This window comes from Struthio camelus, chromosome 2, assembly GCF_040807025.1.
Source record: "Struthio camelus isolate bStrCam1 chromosome 2, bStrCam1.hap1, whole genome shotgun sequence".
In the NCBI taxonomy this organism is placed as follows: Eukaryota; Metazoa; Chordata; class Aves; order Struthioniformes; family Struthionidae; genus Struthio; species Struthio camelus.
Window position 1 is genome coordinate 39,287,030 of NC_090943.1, and position 16,040 is coordinate 39,303,069.

Sequence of the window (16,040 nt, forward strand, 5' to 3'; positions counted from 1 at the left end):
AGAACTCAGAATAGATGACTCCGTAAATCCATGATCCTGACTTCAGGAAGGATTCCTGATGCCAGAGCATGTTGACCCCATCCTCTTTTGCAATAGACCGTGTAACTGTTGTACATAACTGGATCATCATGATGGAAATTTATCACTAAACTCGAACTAAGGACTGGTTATTACTTTGAAGAGTGTGACCTACCTTATAAGACAGTGTCCCAAACTCCTACTATAGCAATGATTACTCAGATGCCTTTCTACTGTCCTTCCTATAGCACTGCTTGGGAGGTTGTGCTTTTCAGATAAGCAGCGTCCTACAGTGGCGGAGTGTGTGAAAGGGTAGAGCCAGCCAGAGCAGAGCTCCTCTCTTCAAATTCCTCAGTCAACCTTGCCTCTGCACCACATGGCTAAGTTAGAGCAGTTTCCCAACAGCCCTACTCTACATCAAAGTCAGTGTCATAGAAGCTTGGACCTCGAGGGTCATCACTATATTTCTCGTGCTCCTTCATCCTCCATCCCTTACTTTGATTGCATCTTGGTAAGGGGGGATATTTGACTTTTATAATTCTCTTGCCAATATTTCTTTGAGAAGCTAAGATTCTTTGTTTTATCCCCCGCAGCAAAAGCAACTTATATTTCTGTGGTACCTGGCTTGTGGCACGTTACTCAACTAACCAAGAGAAATTTTATCAAAAAGCAAACTCTGCAAGTTGAATCATAGCTATATGTGAAGTGCTAAGAGGCACCTAAAGAGAGAAAAAAAGCCAGAAAAATACAAATGGGGTCAGATTCTCAGCGAGTAAAAATTGTTATGCCCTCACTCCCTTCGAGTGAATTTACACCAGCTGAAGATTTGACCCATGCATTAAAATTGTTGGGAAAGCCAGTTTATTAGTTATCTCAGGTAAATGGAAAGAATGCTCAGAAATGAAAGACAACACCCTTTATTTGACTTCTTCAAAACATTTTTAGGCTTTATTGTTAATAAGAATAAAAAGGAGATGAGCAATAAAGATATTGGAGCAGAGTTTATTATGAGAAAAAGTATACTTTAGGAAGAGTGCTCTCCCACCACTTAGCCCAAAAGTTTGTGTACACATCCTTCCATTCACATTTTTTTTATTACTGTTTGCCTAGAAAAAAAATGTCCCTGTTAAAAGAATGTGAGCGGGAGTGCACTGCCTCCCCTCTCCAGGTTACTCTAGATGCACTGATCCACGTATTTCTCATAACTTTGTAATTTTCTGCCAGTCATGATTGTAGACCCTTCAGTGGATGAAACATAATACTTCCCTTGAAAATAAAGCAAGTCATCTGACAAACTGTGTTCCTCCTGCCTTTTGTGGGCCATTCAGTGACTTTATTTTACTGAGGGAACAAGGGGAAGTTTATAATAGGATCAGTTTTGTTTGCAATTTGTTTCTAATAGATGCCAATAAGCCGGTTAACTAGGCTCTAGTTAATGGAAATTTTATTGTTTTTCCCCCTGCAGTGCACATGACCTTTTCTTACAAGAGTTTGTGATTCTTGAAAACATGTATCTGCTGCCTTGCCTCAGGGTCTGCTTACAACAGCAGGGATATGACCATAGGCTCTTCTGAACTTGCTCACCAGCCCTCTGCTTTGAGTAGACCAAAATACTTTGATCATCCTGTCAGTGGCAAATTTACAGCAACATTCTGGCTTTTGTTCCATGTGTATTTCTCCAAATATAATATCTCCCTCAAGAAATCAATGATAAGCTGTTAAACTAAAGAGCATGGTAACATCCACAGAGCAGTAAATTAATGGTCTTTTGTGGATAGATGGTTACAGATTTCATCATAAAAAATGGATAAAAGATTACATATCACACAGAGCGAAACTTTTAATAACTCAACATGACTTTTCTTAATGGGTTTTATTCATTTTAATCATTATAGTGTCAATGATGATTATAGCCTTATTAGATTCTGGTGATTGAGGAGCCTGTTTACGAGATATTGAAAATCCTAGCCTGTTCGGAAGTGTAGTTGCAGTCTGGTTAGGTTTGACGTGTAACTTCATCTACAGAAGTAGGACTTGCCAGAAGAGTTTCAATTAATACTTTTACTAAATTGCTCCTGTCTGTGGTGACCTAGGTCACAGATGACTTAAGGATTCCACAATATCAGCTTCTCAAAACACTACATTAGCAAGAGTGTAAATCAAAGAGGGCTGAGCAACTGAAAAAAAGAAGGGGGGGGAATCATATGGCAAAAGATACCAATCTGTTTTCCCATCTAGCAGCCACACAAGAATATAGCCTGACTTTACCACTCTAGACTAAGTCTTCTTTCCTAGCAATGGAGCTTTTCACATAGACTCGAGCAGGTACAAACACTCACAATAAGAATGGCCCTTAATATTATCAGGAACTTGAACAGAATAACCAAATCAGATGCAACAACACTGTGCAATTATATTTGAATTTGGAGGAAGCGTTCTTGAATCACTTTTTCAAAACCAATTTTCAAAATGCAGAGTTACCCTAATTTCATTTAATGGGAAAAAGAATGCAGCAGACCACTATTTTGATTTTGTTTGGGTCATGCCTGAAGTCTGTTGAAGAAGCCCTTTTCTTTGTCAGGCCACAGATATGATTTAAATACTGCCAATTGAAAATGGTGATGTGTTTGTTCATCATTAAAACAGAATATTTTTAGTAATCACATATAGTTCTAACTCTCAGGAGTGCAAAGCTCCCCTACACTTAAAAATACACAGCACATGAACTGTAGAAGGTTTAGATCAGAACCAGATCTGTCTAAATCATCCCGAATTAATTCATCTTTGGGTCCTGAATATTTGAGCAATACTTCAGACATATCCTACCCCCTCACCTCCTCCTGCCTTGTGGTCAGCATGTACCAGACTTGCAGGGCTCAAGCTAGCTAGATTCCTGCAAGTGCCAGGAGGATGCCTGTCTTGGTCACTTCCGCCTGCTATTAAGTGCTACAGGTGCTTGGGAGCTCCTGTCATAGCAGGGGAATTGGAAGCAGGTCTTCAGGGCTGCTAGTGCCTTTTCCTCTCCCTCCGCTTGGCTGGTACATTCCAGGCCCAGCCACAAGTCTACAGCCCCTGCATCTTCTTGCTTGACAACTTCTGATGGACAGTGTCATGCATTTTTCAAAACTTAGAAAAAAAATCTGTGGAATTATTGGAACTGAATCCCGAATAAAGGATTTTGCCTGCTATGGATTCAATTCCTACGGTGCCACTGGTTCTATTCCTTTTTGCTTCATTCTAGCACTAGAGCAATCCAAGCAGTCTTTAAATATGTAAAAGGCAGCTCCAACAAAAAAGCCAATTAAGATTTGCTTTGCTCAATGGGAATAGAACGGTGAGCACTGGGCTTAAATAACGGCAAAGGAGGTTTGGATTAGACATCATGAAATGGCAGTGCAGTACAAATAGTTAGGGATTGCCATGGGTCATGAAGGGAAGTTGTGGAATCTCCACCACCAGAAGTTTTTCAAACTGTCTGGAGGATGAACTAGACAATTTTCAGGGTCCCGTCTAGTCCAGTTTTTGATGATTTCTGAGATTCTCCTCTTTGTTCACAAGCTTACAGTGGAATTTTTGTAAAATTGCAGGTAATTAAACAGGTTTTAATTTACTTAAACTTACCCCAGATTTCAGTTCTTCAGCTGAGTGTTTCAGGTGCTGCATTTTCATTTCTATATATTCAATTTGTATCAGCTATCATGAACCAGATATCGATACTCACTTTCTTAAATCACTGTATATCAACTGTACTTGCAACAGAGAAAAACAACAAAAATGTCATCATTGCTGAGAAACAGTACCACAAACGGATGCCAGAGGTAACCAACATGAAAAAGAATCTGTCAAAAATTCTCAGACTCAGACAGCAGAAGTTATAATCACATACAGTAGCTATGTTGATGTCTTACTGTCGATTCGCTCTTCTATTGTTCCATTTGCATCGCAGACAAAATGCTCCAACTGCAGACCAAGATGAAAAATGAACTATTATTTACTGTATTCTCATAGATTGTAAGGGTTGACAGAAGGTAAGATACAGACTGAAACCCCACTGATTCTCACATTCGTTTTTAGCATGCCAGGTGTCAGGTATTGCCTCAGACAGTCAAATAAATGTCATTCTTCTTTTGCTGTATTAGGCAACACACATGTACACGATCAAGGCAAAGAAATCGTCCTTCAGGATTACCATTTCTACAGCTCATTCACTTGATTCTTCTCAGTAATTTCTTGCTAAGCATATTGTGAAGGTAACAAATATCTTGAAGAAGGAGGAGAAGGGACAAGGCGTGTTTGTTTTAGAAATGTCTGGGGATTTTTTTTAATTAACGCACCAATCACTTAGTAAGCTGCAGGGCAGACTCAGTAGCTGGTACAATCCACATAAAGCCCACATGCTCCTGTTTCAGTCACCTCCCTTTCCTCAGGGCAGGCTTATTAACTCAAAAATGGGAGACCAAGGTTTAAAGTAATGCAGCACATTTAAAAGCGGGAATCCTTCTAGCTCTGCACAGATGAAATGTCGGGAAATTCAGCCTCCCTCCCCCTTGATATCTCTGTCTGGACCATCTTGTAGCTTCTTTACTAACCACTTATATCTTCTGTGTTTGCCTATATTTTGCAGGGAAGCTGCTACACGATTTCAGAAAGGGTATCCAGAAAGAACCAAGTATAGAAAGAGCAAACACAGCCTACAATCCTCAGGGTCCCCTGTATACCAAATACAGAGGCAAACAGACTTAGAGGCCTTGGAGCTGCTGCACAGCCCCGTCTAGAACCACTTTATTCTGCCCTTGCACTAGCTAAGCAGAGAGCTCCCTCCTAAAACTCAGCCAGAGAGCAGTTCTCCACCGCACCGCCCCAGGAATCGCAGAACGATAAGTTTCTTCTGCAGTTGTCCCATTAATCAGAGAGCAAAGCAGTCTGCTCCTGGCCCAGATCACCAGTAAATTACTTCCCGCTGCATGCTGGGCTGGGGGAGCGCAGGGCTGAGGTGCTGCTCCTTCTCTGGCAGCCTGCTCTGCCCGTAAAGCGCTGGCTGGGGATGCACGGAGGCCACCCAGCGAGCCTTTCACTTCCTTCTTCCCCGGCATGGGTGCGTGCAGCAATCCTGCCTTGCATTAGCAAGAAACATTGAGCAAATACGTCCAAAACACCAAGGGAGATGCTTGCAAACCACAGCCCCCTTAACCCAACAGGAAAATAGAAAATAACTTTTCAGAATATCTTTCTGAACTCTCCTGTCAAATTTCACAAGGAATGCCACAAACTGGGCTCCGCAGAGAAACATGGAGATAAATATGGCTACAGGACTCTTCAGAGTAGCATGAAAATCAGAAAAAGTACTCTTCATTCTTAGAACCATCTATTGAGTTCTATAAGCTTTTTCTTTATTGAACGTTATGAGACACCAGAAAACTTCGTGTTATTCCATCGGAAGATGCACCAAGTTTCTCTACATGATTATGCATTACATTAGGGTGTGCAGGATTTGGCCAAACATGCAGACATCTGTATATTTTACCACCTAGTGACTATTCAGGGGCACTTTGTGGTGACTTCTGCAAAACAGCTTCCTTTTCAGATGATGTGTTAAGGAACTTGTAATGCAAGCAAATAAATAGTGATTTATCAAAGTGACTGATCAAAGCCATTAAATTAATATGGAAGAGTATCAGTAGTATATTGTATAAATAAATAAATAAATAAGGCCTAATCTCTTTAGAGAGAGATACACCAAAACTATCTACTCGAAATATTTGGAGTTTTTTATTAAGGTGAAGCAGCCTATCCCGTTTCCTGGAATTTGGCCGGTAGGTTCATAGTCCCATCTTTTTTTCTTTTATTGAGGCAATAACTAATCATTTCTGCTCCATACCTTTGTCATACGTAATTGCCATTTTATTGTTCCCTAAGGTCAATTTTACTAAGACTTTTAAAAAGCTGAATTTAAAATGACTAATGCCGATTAAAAGTAGAAATTCAAGGTTGCAAAGCCTATCACAGCCTTATGCCATTTCCTGTGGCTGTATTTTAAGGTAATTAAGAGCAGATCTCCCTGTAGTGCATCTTTGTAAAGCAACTGCAAGTGTATTAAGGCACAGGCCTTTCCTAATAAATACTCACTTGTTTGTGATGTAGGAAGCTTTTCCCTGGCTTTTTTTCTAAATGCTTTTTCACGTCTGAACGTGTACCAGTGAAAGCTTTTCCAGTTGGCTATCAGCAGCCAACTGAATTACTTTAAACTGCCAATTACTTTAAACTGCTTCTCCATAAAGAGTGAGATCCAGTGATTGCTGCATGTCCTGTAACTGTGGTTAGATCCTACTGTCTCTTACTCAAGCAAGGCCGATACAGTTACTGGTGTGGGTGATGGTGGCTCATCTTGTGCTCAGGACGGGATCTTCAGTCCCGAGCTTCCTACCAGGCTGGAAAGGAATTACTTTCAAACTAAAATCTCAGATATTTCTGTAGGTCTGTCAGTGGCAGCATCTTTAGAAATCAGGCTACTATTTTATAAAGGCAGTGAGAGATTTTGCATGCTTGAAATTCTTAAATTGTGGAAAAGGAGGTTGTGAGTAAGCCTGATTAAGTTAATGAGCCCAGTCATTGGGTGAGGAACTCTTAGCATAGGCAGCAAGTTTTACCTTTCGGCAGAGCTTGCCAGATTTAGCCTACTTCTGCTTTTACTCCAAGGATTTTACTTCTCAACTAGGAATTCACAGCTGAGAAAAACAAAGGTACATGCTAAATGTTTCTGGAAAGAAACTGCTCATGCAATGAAAAAAAATCTGGCTAAAGAATAATACAGAGGAAATATATTTATCATAATTATTGTGATTTTTTTGCAGTTCTACGATACCTCTTTTTAAAAGTGCTGTAAACATGATTTGAACCAGGTTCCCATTACTGGGAAAGGTCAAATCTTACAGTAGACTCACAAAGTAAGGCTAGCCATTTGTAAATAAGGGTTTATGGAAAACTCATAAAGCACCTAAAGTGCCAGCTTATGTAATGTATCTAATACAATAAACACTCTGAGGGAAGTCTAGGAGTGGAAAAAAAGCAATTTCTTATCATAAAATACTTGAAAGTAGTCAAGACTTCAGAAATTGATCAAACTCCACGAGCCAGAAGGATTTGTCACGAAATCTGAAGCTCAGGAGACCTGTAGCTTGCTGAGAGGAGGCATTTTCGCACACTCTGCAGGATGAATTGTTAATACAATATTCACCCAATACTGATATTCACAGTGCTCTTAAAAGTTGTGTAAGAATTATCTGGCACCGCCACTGTTAGATTCACATTACCCTAACTACTGTACAAACAACTGCATGGTTTTAGATTACAACCAACTCTACTGTACTGCCAGGGAGACCAAGCAACATGGGAGGAAAGGAGCATATCACTCATTTCTGTCACATAGATGCCTTTTAAATAGAGTCAGTGAGAAAGCCCGTCATTGATGGCTGTTTGGCACTGAGCTAAGCTGTTTTCCTGAGCAAGGATATTCCCACAACAGTTATAGTCACCTGGTATTGTACAAACTACCTGCACAGAGGCACTTGATTCGACACTCCGTCGTTGTGCTATTTTTGGCACGCTCTTTCCTAATTTGTGATTAACAAGGATTAGGTTGTTTTCACTTTGTAAGAGCTATTTGTAGTTCAGGAGGAGATCCTCCCCCCTTCCCACCCTTACAGTGTATCAATGGCACAATTTTACTCTTAACATGCACCCATTATTATACAGTCATGTTAAGTAGTTAAAAAAAGAGCTGATTATGAAACACAAAAGGCTGACTAAAAGCATACAAACAATACACTGCATTTATGCAAAATGAATTTCATCTAGCAGAACCAGAGCCTGACAAGACATTGTATGATACATTCACAACTAACATGCTTCATTTAAGCGGTCTTTTTGCAATACATTTAGCAGTTCCAAACCTCAGTGCAACCATATGGGATAAGAAGCATAGAATAAATCTGAACTTGAAATAATAGCAGGACTAAATGGCCCAATCTTTCTGCTTCTGAATAAAACAGGAGTTTTATGACTGAATTCAGTTGGAGCAGGAACAAGTCTGGAAAATAACTGTCTAAGATGGAATTTGGCTGGAATATCAGAGTTAGAATGCATTTATAAATTCACAAGACAGATCGGTGTGACATAGGACAATGCCCATAACAAATTAGCTGGGCTACATTCTAACTGGCCAGTATACAATCTTGGTTAAGGATGAAGTTACTAAAAGGACTGAATGCTGAAACAGCTGTGCTTGCACTGAAGTCAGTAGTTAAAAAAAAAAAAATTAAAATATTTTATTCTTTTAAAAGCTGAATGCTTGTGAATCTTCAGATAGGGACAGAAATTGGGGTTCATTCTGCCTTTGTCTATATTGCAGTTCCCTAAAGAGAATACAACCAAATGGGAGGCATCAGACACTGGGCTCTACCCAGAACTTTCTGCGATACAGAGGCTTTATCTACCCTGATTACTGGCATCAGCACTTTCCAACAATATGGTTGTTATCAGGCTGAGATACATAGCAAGGGTGCATGGGAATAGCAAGAAGAAATAGCTGTGGATTAGACAAAAGGTGTTATACATAACAGAGCTGAACAAGCCCAGTAGTCACCCAACTTCTTCTGTAACACAGACACAAAAGGGCTTTCAAAATAAAGATGTAAGATGGGAGGATGAGTGTGTGTGACAGAGACATCAGCCACAGGTCCAGGAGAAAGACCAGCAGCAGATTGCTGATGTGAGTAGTCCTGATCTCTTTTACCGGACAAATGTAAAAGGGATGGGATCTACATCCTGTAATGACACCTATCTAAAAATCAGGCTTCTAGTCTAAACTGGCCATTGAGAGAAAGACAGCTGTTCATCCCATTGCAAGGCAAGTGTCACAAGAGGTGTGATCCAGTGTTTTCTGGAAGTGCTCGTCTCCTTCCAGGGGCATCCGAAGGAGTCGGCAGTTGACATGTCAAGCTTTTCGACTACTTGTGGGACATGAGAGGCACCTAATGTCAATGGCCTGGAGAACGCCTGCTTGGAAGCTTCCTTTTCCCTTGTTGTGCATGGTCTTCCAGTTTGCTGCAGCCTTGGGTCATTAACGGGTAACCCAAGTGGGAACAGCTAGAGAGCTGCCTGCTTAGATCCCTGACTTTGTTTACTTTCCCACTTCTGCTGTATTGATGCCCACTTAACTGCTGCATACTACTCATTATGTTTGCCCTACTGAGCTAAACTTGTGCTGTTCTGTTGCAATTGCTCTTGTTCCTTCCTCCTTCCTCTTGTCTGTCAGCAGATGGATCCATTCCCAAAGCTTTGTTTCTGCGGAGGTCAGACAGCCTCTTTCCTCATCATTTCTCCTTAGAGGGATGTGGCATGCTTGGCTGGAGCTGTGCTCCCTTGTTGAGCCTCAGGAGTGCACTGAGAATAAGCACGGGGGACATCAGAATGCAAAAACCTGGTGGATAGCTCTACAAGCGATTGACAATGAGTATTTTGGTTCCCTTCAGTCCCTTTCTCCCAGCTCCCAGTCCTATGTCTCCCTTTTGCGTACCTCTCCATTTGGTCCTCCCATTTTCCCCTTGTCCTTTCCTCCCACGCCGCACTGTGTGCCTGGCAGCCTTCAACCCAGCTCACGGGTCTCGAGGTCTCCTACTCCTAAGGTCTAGCTACCTCAGGGTCTTCTACTCCTCTGACAGTTAATACTTTTAAAAAACCCTATGGCCGAGAAAAGTTAGTATCACGCAAAAGCCAATAATAAAATGGCCACCCTTTTCATCTGTTACCAACCTTTCCCCTACTAACTCCCTCTCTGTTTTGTCCTCTTAGTAGATACACCCTTCACTGCAAAGATGCAAATCTCACCTAGCTTTGATGTCATGAAAACAAATGTCATTTTTATTATTAACATTCCAAATGACTGCTATACCAGGACATATCCTGCTTTCAGTTAGTCAAATGCAAGTAATTTTTCTGAGGGATTTCTTTTGGTTTTCCTGCTACTCATGCTACTTTGATATCATTTTACCCTACTGTGGTCTTATTTTTGTGTATCTTTTGATTAGTTGCTCACTTACATATTATTCCCCTTTGCTGATAATTTCTTCACCTGTACTGTATATTTTCCTGCATTTATTAAAACGTGAAACGTGGATAAGAACCGTTAAGCATAACCGAATATAATGCAATGTACTTTAAGAAGTCATTAAACTTGTTCATTTGCATTCTTTATTGCTTGTTTTTCTTACAAAGCATTAGGAAACATGCAGATTACCATTTGATTTTATTACTTAAGAGCTCCAGCCATTCTTACTTAACATTAAAGTCATTGTTACCACAATAGCTCTTCTATTTCATAGAAGACAATTCAGCTTGCAGAGAAACAAATTCAGTATAATTAGGTTCTGCTGGATCTCCAAGTCTCCCACCTAGATTAGAACAGGATTTTAAGTTGGGAAATGACATATCTGAGCTGTGATCGGTTGTGCTATCCAGGCAAGTCTATTTAAAAGCACTTTCCATTTTAAATATAGCAATAAAATACCAGACTAGCAAACCTTCTTGATAAGGGTAAAAGCAATACATCCAAATCCAATCTAAATTTGACATTGCCTAGAACAAGAATTCACATTGATAAGTCAGGACTCATTTACAGGGCCATAAATGGGTGGGTAGCTATAATTTGGGTATTAAACTTGTAAAATATATTGATGGCATACAAGGGCTAAATAAATAATTTACTACAAGAAAATTGGAAATCTTTACACAGTACTTAATTGACCAGCCACTCTTCCATGTTCTGAGAGCTTCCTATTTTGCATTTTTTTTATTTTTCACACACTGAAATTTCAACCATGTATATTTTTTTCCAGCTTCAGTGAATGCTCATAAATTGTTAAATATCTGCAAACATAACCTGTTTGCATCTTTGTTTTGTCAGTCAGTTACATGTTTTTTGACACTTTCATTTGTTTGTTTAAAAGCATGAATGAATCAAATGCCTTTTTGCATATGGTTCAGCTGGTGTTACTCCTAAAACTAACATGAAATTGTTTCAGTGTTCAGCCTAACTTTGAATGTTACTTAAATCCCCTTTTCAGTGCAAAGCTGATTGAGACACTGTACCTAAAGGGCATGCCAGTGAGCATGGTAGGAGCAGTTAAGAACTTTATACAAGCATAGAAAAATTTTCATGGGCAGCTCACTGGCCAGTGTAAGTCAGGGTTGTTGCAGTAAGGCCCATGGATTTTGGTTTTAAAGGAGTTTTGCCATCCGTAGATATTGAAAATCTGGTTTTGAGATTCCCCATAGGCCCTTGGTTGACCCTGTCCTCCAAAGCTCCTCATGAGTCATAAGCCAGACCTACAAAATTAATAAGATTTTATTTCAAATCATCACATTTACTTTTTGTTTATTTCTCTTCCGAAACCAGACCGTCAGGGTAAAATCATATCATTTTTTTCTGTTATCTGAAGAAGAAAAGTGCAGGTTTTCCACTCCACCCCTACTAGCTATTGTGGTTTCTTTGGAGGGCCATGCTCATATTCCTTTGAGGGTTTTGGGTTGACTCTCAATCTCTCTGCTGGAGTAGGGAGGGGACAAAAGCATGCCTTTCTTTTCCTCATTATGGGTGCTGTGGTGTCCCTGTGCGGTGGCTTTATCTTAGTATAAACCAAATAGTTACATGATAAGGAATATTTTTATGCTTTTTATGGGAAGAGGAAGTGCATTTGAATTCAGGTTCCTCCTGGCTTATGTTTTCGTTCATTCTTATCTCTAGCAGTTCGCAGAAACCTCCTGTGCAAAGAATTACATTCTAGAGCACCAGAGATGGTGCTCCTTCATACACACATCTCCAGAGAACTTCCCAGAGAAGCTACAGCTCATGCTAGCAGAAGAGTTATTTTGTTGGTATAGTCTATACAGGTTTCCCAGGAAGTATAGTGCCAAGAGGACTCTGTGGAGGCTTCTCTGTGAGGGTTTTTGCCAGCATAAAATACCATAAGGAAGCACATGCCATGCCACCCTAAGCCAGACGCTGGACCTAACCCTATCTAAGCATTGGAAAAAATAAAGGAGCAGATCAGAACGGAGCACAGGGAATGGAGGGTAGCTAGAGTGAGAGCTTTGTTCCAGCTGCTCTGGGCCATTGCCATCAGCTTCCCTATTGTTACAGGCACTCTGAGACTCCCACCTAATTCCATTTCCACCTGCCCTCCTCAATAAATTCCTTTTAAAATGGTAGTTATTTTTCCTCAAAATATTTCCATTATTTCCTCAGGAATGTCACCCCTTCCTCCCAGCTAGGACCTTGCCCCTTGGGTCAGACTCCGACAGCACTCTACTTAGCAGCTGTATGACCACTGGGAGTTCAGACGTAGCTTCAGGGTGAAATACTACTTGGGGGAAAAAGTTGTTAGCAGAGTTCCTTGGGTGGTGATAGGGTGGGGTGTGAACTAGGGGTTTTAAGTAGCAGTTGCTGGACCTAAATTCAGATGTAAAAAGGCCTCTTGGAGGTAGGAGAGAGGTACATGCTGGCTCAATTTACATGTGAGGGAGCCAAACTAAAGCGAAAATGAAATGTTCGGCTTTACATGTGTGTAGTGTGCTGCTGCCTGCGGGAGTAAGAGCCCGCTTACAACCCCACACGGATTACCCAGGCTTTGTCCAGGTGCATAAAACAAGCGGGGCCACACATCTGCTTATTTCCTCTCTGGAGATTAGAAATTGGAGGGTGGGAAATGAGTAGAGCCTGGGGTCCATTCTCACTAGCCAGCTCAGCTGAGCTAGCGTGTGCTTGAAAGGTTTGGGGAAGGAAGGGGGAGTATTTTTTTTATTTCTGGCTTAGGCTAGAGGTAAATGACTGCCTCAGGGAATAAGAGAGGAGGAGGTGTGACTAGCAGTTACAGTGCGTCTTGGGGCTACTTCTGTGATGGCAGAGTTATGTAACACGCTCCCTTGGGGATCGCATCTGAAATAACAAGGCAGCCTGTTGCCTGTTGGCATTAATGTTCACTTACTAACATCTTTTACTGCTTAATTCTTCTATTTTGGCACCTGGGCAACTACTTAGACTCTTAAATTCACTGGACCCAATTCAGAGATCACATATCCGGAGAACTGTGTAAAGTTCACAACTGGTAAGGTAGTGTGGAATAAAACAGATAAATACAAGAAAGTCTAGAGACGTTCAAAATTAATATAAGGAACATAGTAGGTATGAGCCTTGCCCCCCATCAATTTACTTTCAGTCAGCTAAAGTATGGTCTTGTGTCTCCCAGGCTCCTTTAAGTAATATAAATTATTTTTGGATCTGAGGTGTACCTCAGTAAAAGGGGATGCTGACTCAGAGTCAGGATTTACTCACATACTCCTAGCACACTCAAGAAACCTTTGCACAATACTTGTAATATAACATGGAGATATTATCTCTCCAGTAAATATAAAGGTCACAGGCAAAACAACTTTGTAATGATCTTATGTGAAGCTTTCCATAAATGGTCCCACCAGTAAACCCATTCTGAACATGAAAAAGCCCCAAGTCCTTGAAACACTAAGTATTTTACCAGAATCCAACCTCCACCCTTGATTTCCTTTTTTAGTCACTGTGAAGCACATTACTACCCTGTCTACAACCTCTTCCATAACTCAGGCACTACTTTTAACTCAGAGTTTCTCTAGGACCTTTCATCTTGCCTACAGTAGAGGCCCTAAGAAACAGCTTTTCTCATCCAGCTCTTATGTGGCAATTAAAACACCGGCATCGGCTCCACCCCAAATATTCCCTATGCACAGCATGGGCCCGTATGACAGGAAGGACTGTCTTTTTTCTGGCATTGACTAAAAGTCTTAGACTCCTGGCTAGTCATTAGCCCTTCAGAAGGCTGCTGTCAGGTTGCTCTTCATAGCCCACAGCTTTGATCTCGTCGCTCTTTCCTACGTTACCTCCCATTTGTGACCCGTCCTCATTTTCAGATCCTCTCACATCATGTGCTCACTTTCATTCACATCCCCTTCTGGCACTTCCAGCTCCCATTCCCAGTCAGTGTCCATTCCTCACAAGTATTTTGTGCTTTCTCAACTGTTTTCCTCCATACATGGAAGACACATCCCTAAGTCCTCACCGAACTACCTCACTATCTGCAATCAAGCGCTGCCTTAAAGCTCTGCTTTGTCACGTGGCCCCCAGGAAGACACGTAGCTGCCGTTGTGGCATTGCTCGCGGTGCTGGTATGGGCGCCTGTACTCCCCCGTTTATGTGTATCCATCTACTGTCTCCTGTCCGAGATGAAAGAGGAAAACGCTATTTTTAAAAACTGTTTGCACAGCTCCTAGCACCATGGGACCAACCCAATTGTTTTGGCTGTACAAAATGGTGGCAGTGTCTTCCTCAGGAGCCAAGGCTGTCTTCCACAAGATTTGAAATTACATACCAGCCCCTGGGTCCTCTGCTTCCTACCCCTCCCATGCCACTGAACCACTGTGCAGCTGCTTGGAAGGAGAGGGAAGGACACGAGTATATACAAAGTTCCTCAATAAGGCAGGGGGAGGAGAAGAACCAGCTCTGTGTATTTAGTTACAGTCAATTATAAGTTTATGACCTTATGATGCAATTGTTGTATCTATTGCTCAATATACTTTTCAGGCACAGCATGCTCAATATACAGAGGGGGTGTATTTTATGACTGCAGTGTTTGCTTGAGCTATGCAGATAAGAGAGCTGTAGAGCAGTCTCCGTACTAAAAGAAGGGGAGCCACTTTGGCCACGAAGCGTTGCTGGGGGCTGAGTGTCTCTGCCAGAAGAGCTCGTGAAGTGTAAGCCATGCTGACCTGTCGTCCTACGCGCTCTCTGGCAGCAGGGGTTGAATTTTGTTCTTGCACTTCCAGAGACGAGGAAAGCTAAGAAAGAGAGTCAGTGTCATGAGTGTGTAGGGGAAACTAGAATGGGGCTTTTTAAGAGAGAGAGCTTATCTTTGGAATTTGACATTTGCTTCACCCAAAGATTTCCAAATGCTGCACGTTTTTTGTTTTTTTTTTTTTTTAAACAGTTCATAAATATTATGCCCATTTTATGGATAAGTTAACTGATTCACAAAGTCAGTAAGAATTTACCCTAGTAAATAACAGAGAGTCATTTGCAGGTCTATGAATAGATTCAAAGACCCTTGAAACCTTAATCCACTTGATCCCACTTAATGCTTTCAAGATGCATTAACAGGACAAAAAGAAGTTTAATTAAAGAGCATCAAACTCAATTTAGGCACAATGACCCTTCTGCTTACAAGACTAGCCACATAAAGAAAAATAAGGAAGCATTAGCTTGTATTTCCCTGGAAAATAAGTAGGCAGGAATGTATGCCCCATCCTGACTGGCATTTTAATCTCATCAAAGTGGAGCTTTAAAAAATGGCTGTTCTTTCCCTACTGTGCTTTCCGAGATGCACAGCACAAATGTGCTCTGAACACAGCAGAACTAATTGAACAATCACAGCAAAGGAGGTCAAAACCCAACAAACAGTGTAGCATCTAAAATGACTCTGGAGGATTTTAACAGATGGACACTTGTAAATCTAACAGGATTTCCTACTGGTGAGAATGCCTTAGGTAAAATTCAGAATGTCTCATTAAATTGTCAGCCAGCTACAAGGCATTGCTCATGTGAATATGAACAGCTATGCAGCTTTACTGTAAATACACTCAGCCATTTATTAACATAGGCCTGAAAAGCAACATTTGGATCTGAGTTCAGACAAAAAACCCTTTCAAAATTGAAGGAGGATCAGATGTAATGCTTCTGGCTGGTATCCATTAGAGATACAGAAGGGAAATTAAGCCAGGGGTCAGGCTTTTTCTCTCTTCATTCTCAAAGTCATATGGTTTTGCCTGTGTGTGCACTTCCATGCAAATTTGCAAGTCAGTTCGGTTTAGATTTCTCTAATCCCTAAGCTAATTGCCTCTCTAATCAATTTTGTTATTGCTTCCTCGTAACTTTAAACGTTCAT

The 16,040-nt window shown here is 41.0% G+C and overlaps 1 long non-coding RNA gene across 1 annotated transcript in view; it reads right to left on the reverse strand.

The window, feature by feature from the left end:
• Nucleotides 1–970: 970 nt before the first annotated feature.
• The window catches only part of LOC104145088 (uncharacterized), a 60,234-nt gene continuing 45,164 nt past the window's right edge, over nt 971–16,040 (reverse strand). Inside the window, exon 7 of the long non-coding RNA XR_694239.2 lies at nt 971–14,937. This is a non-coding gene — a long non-coding RNA (uncharacterized lncRNA). The remainder of the gene's footprint in view (nt 14,938–16,040) is intronic.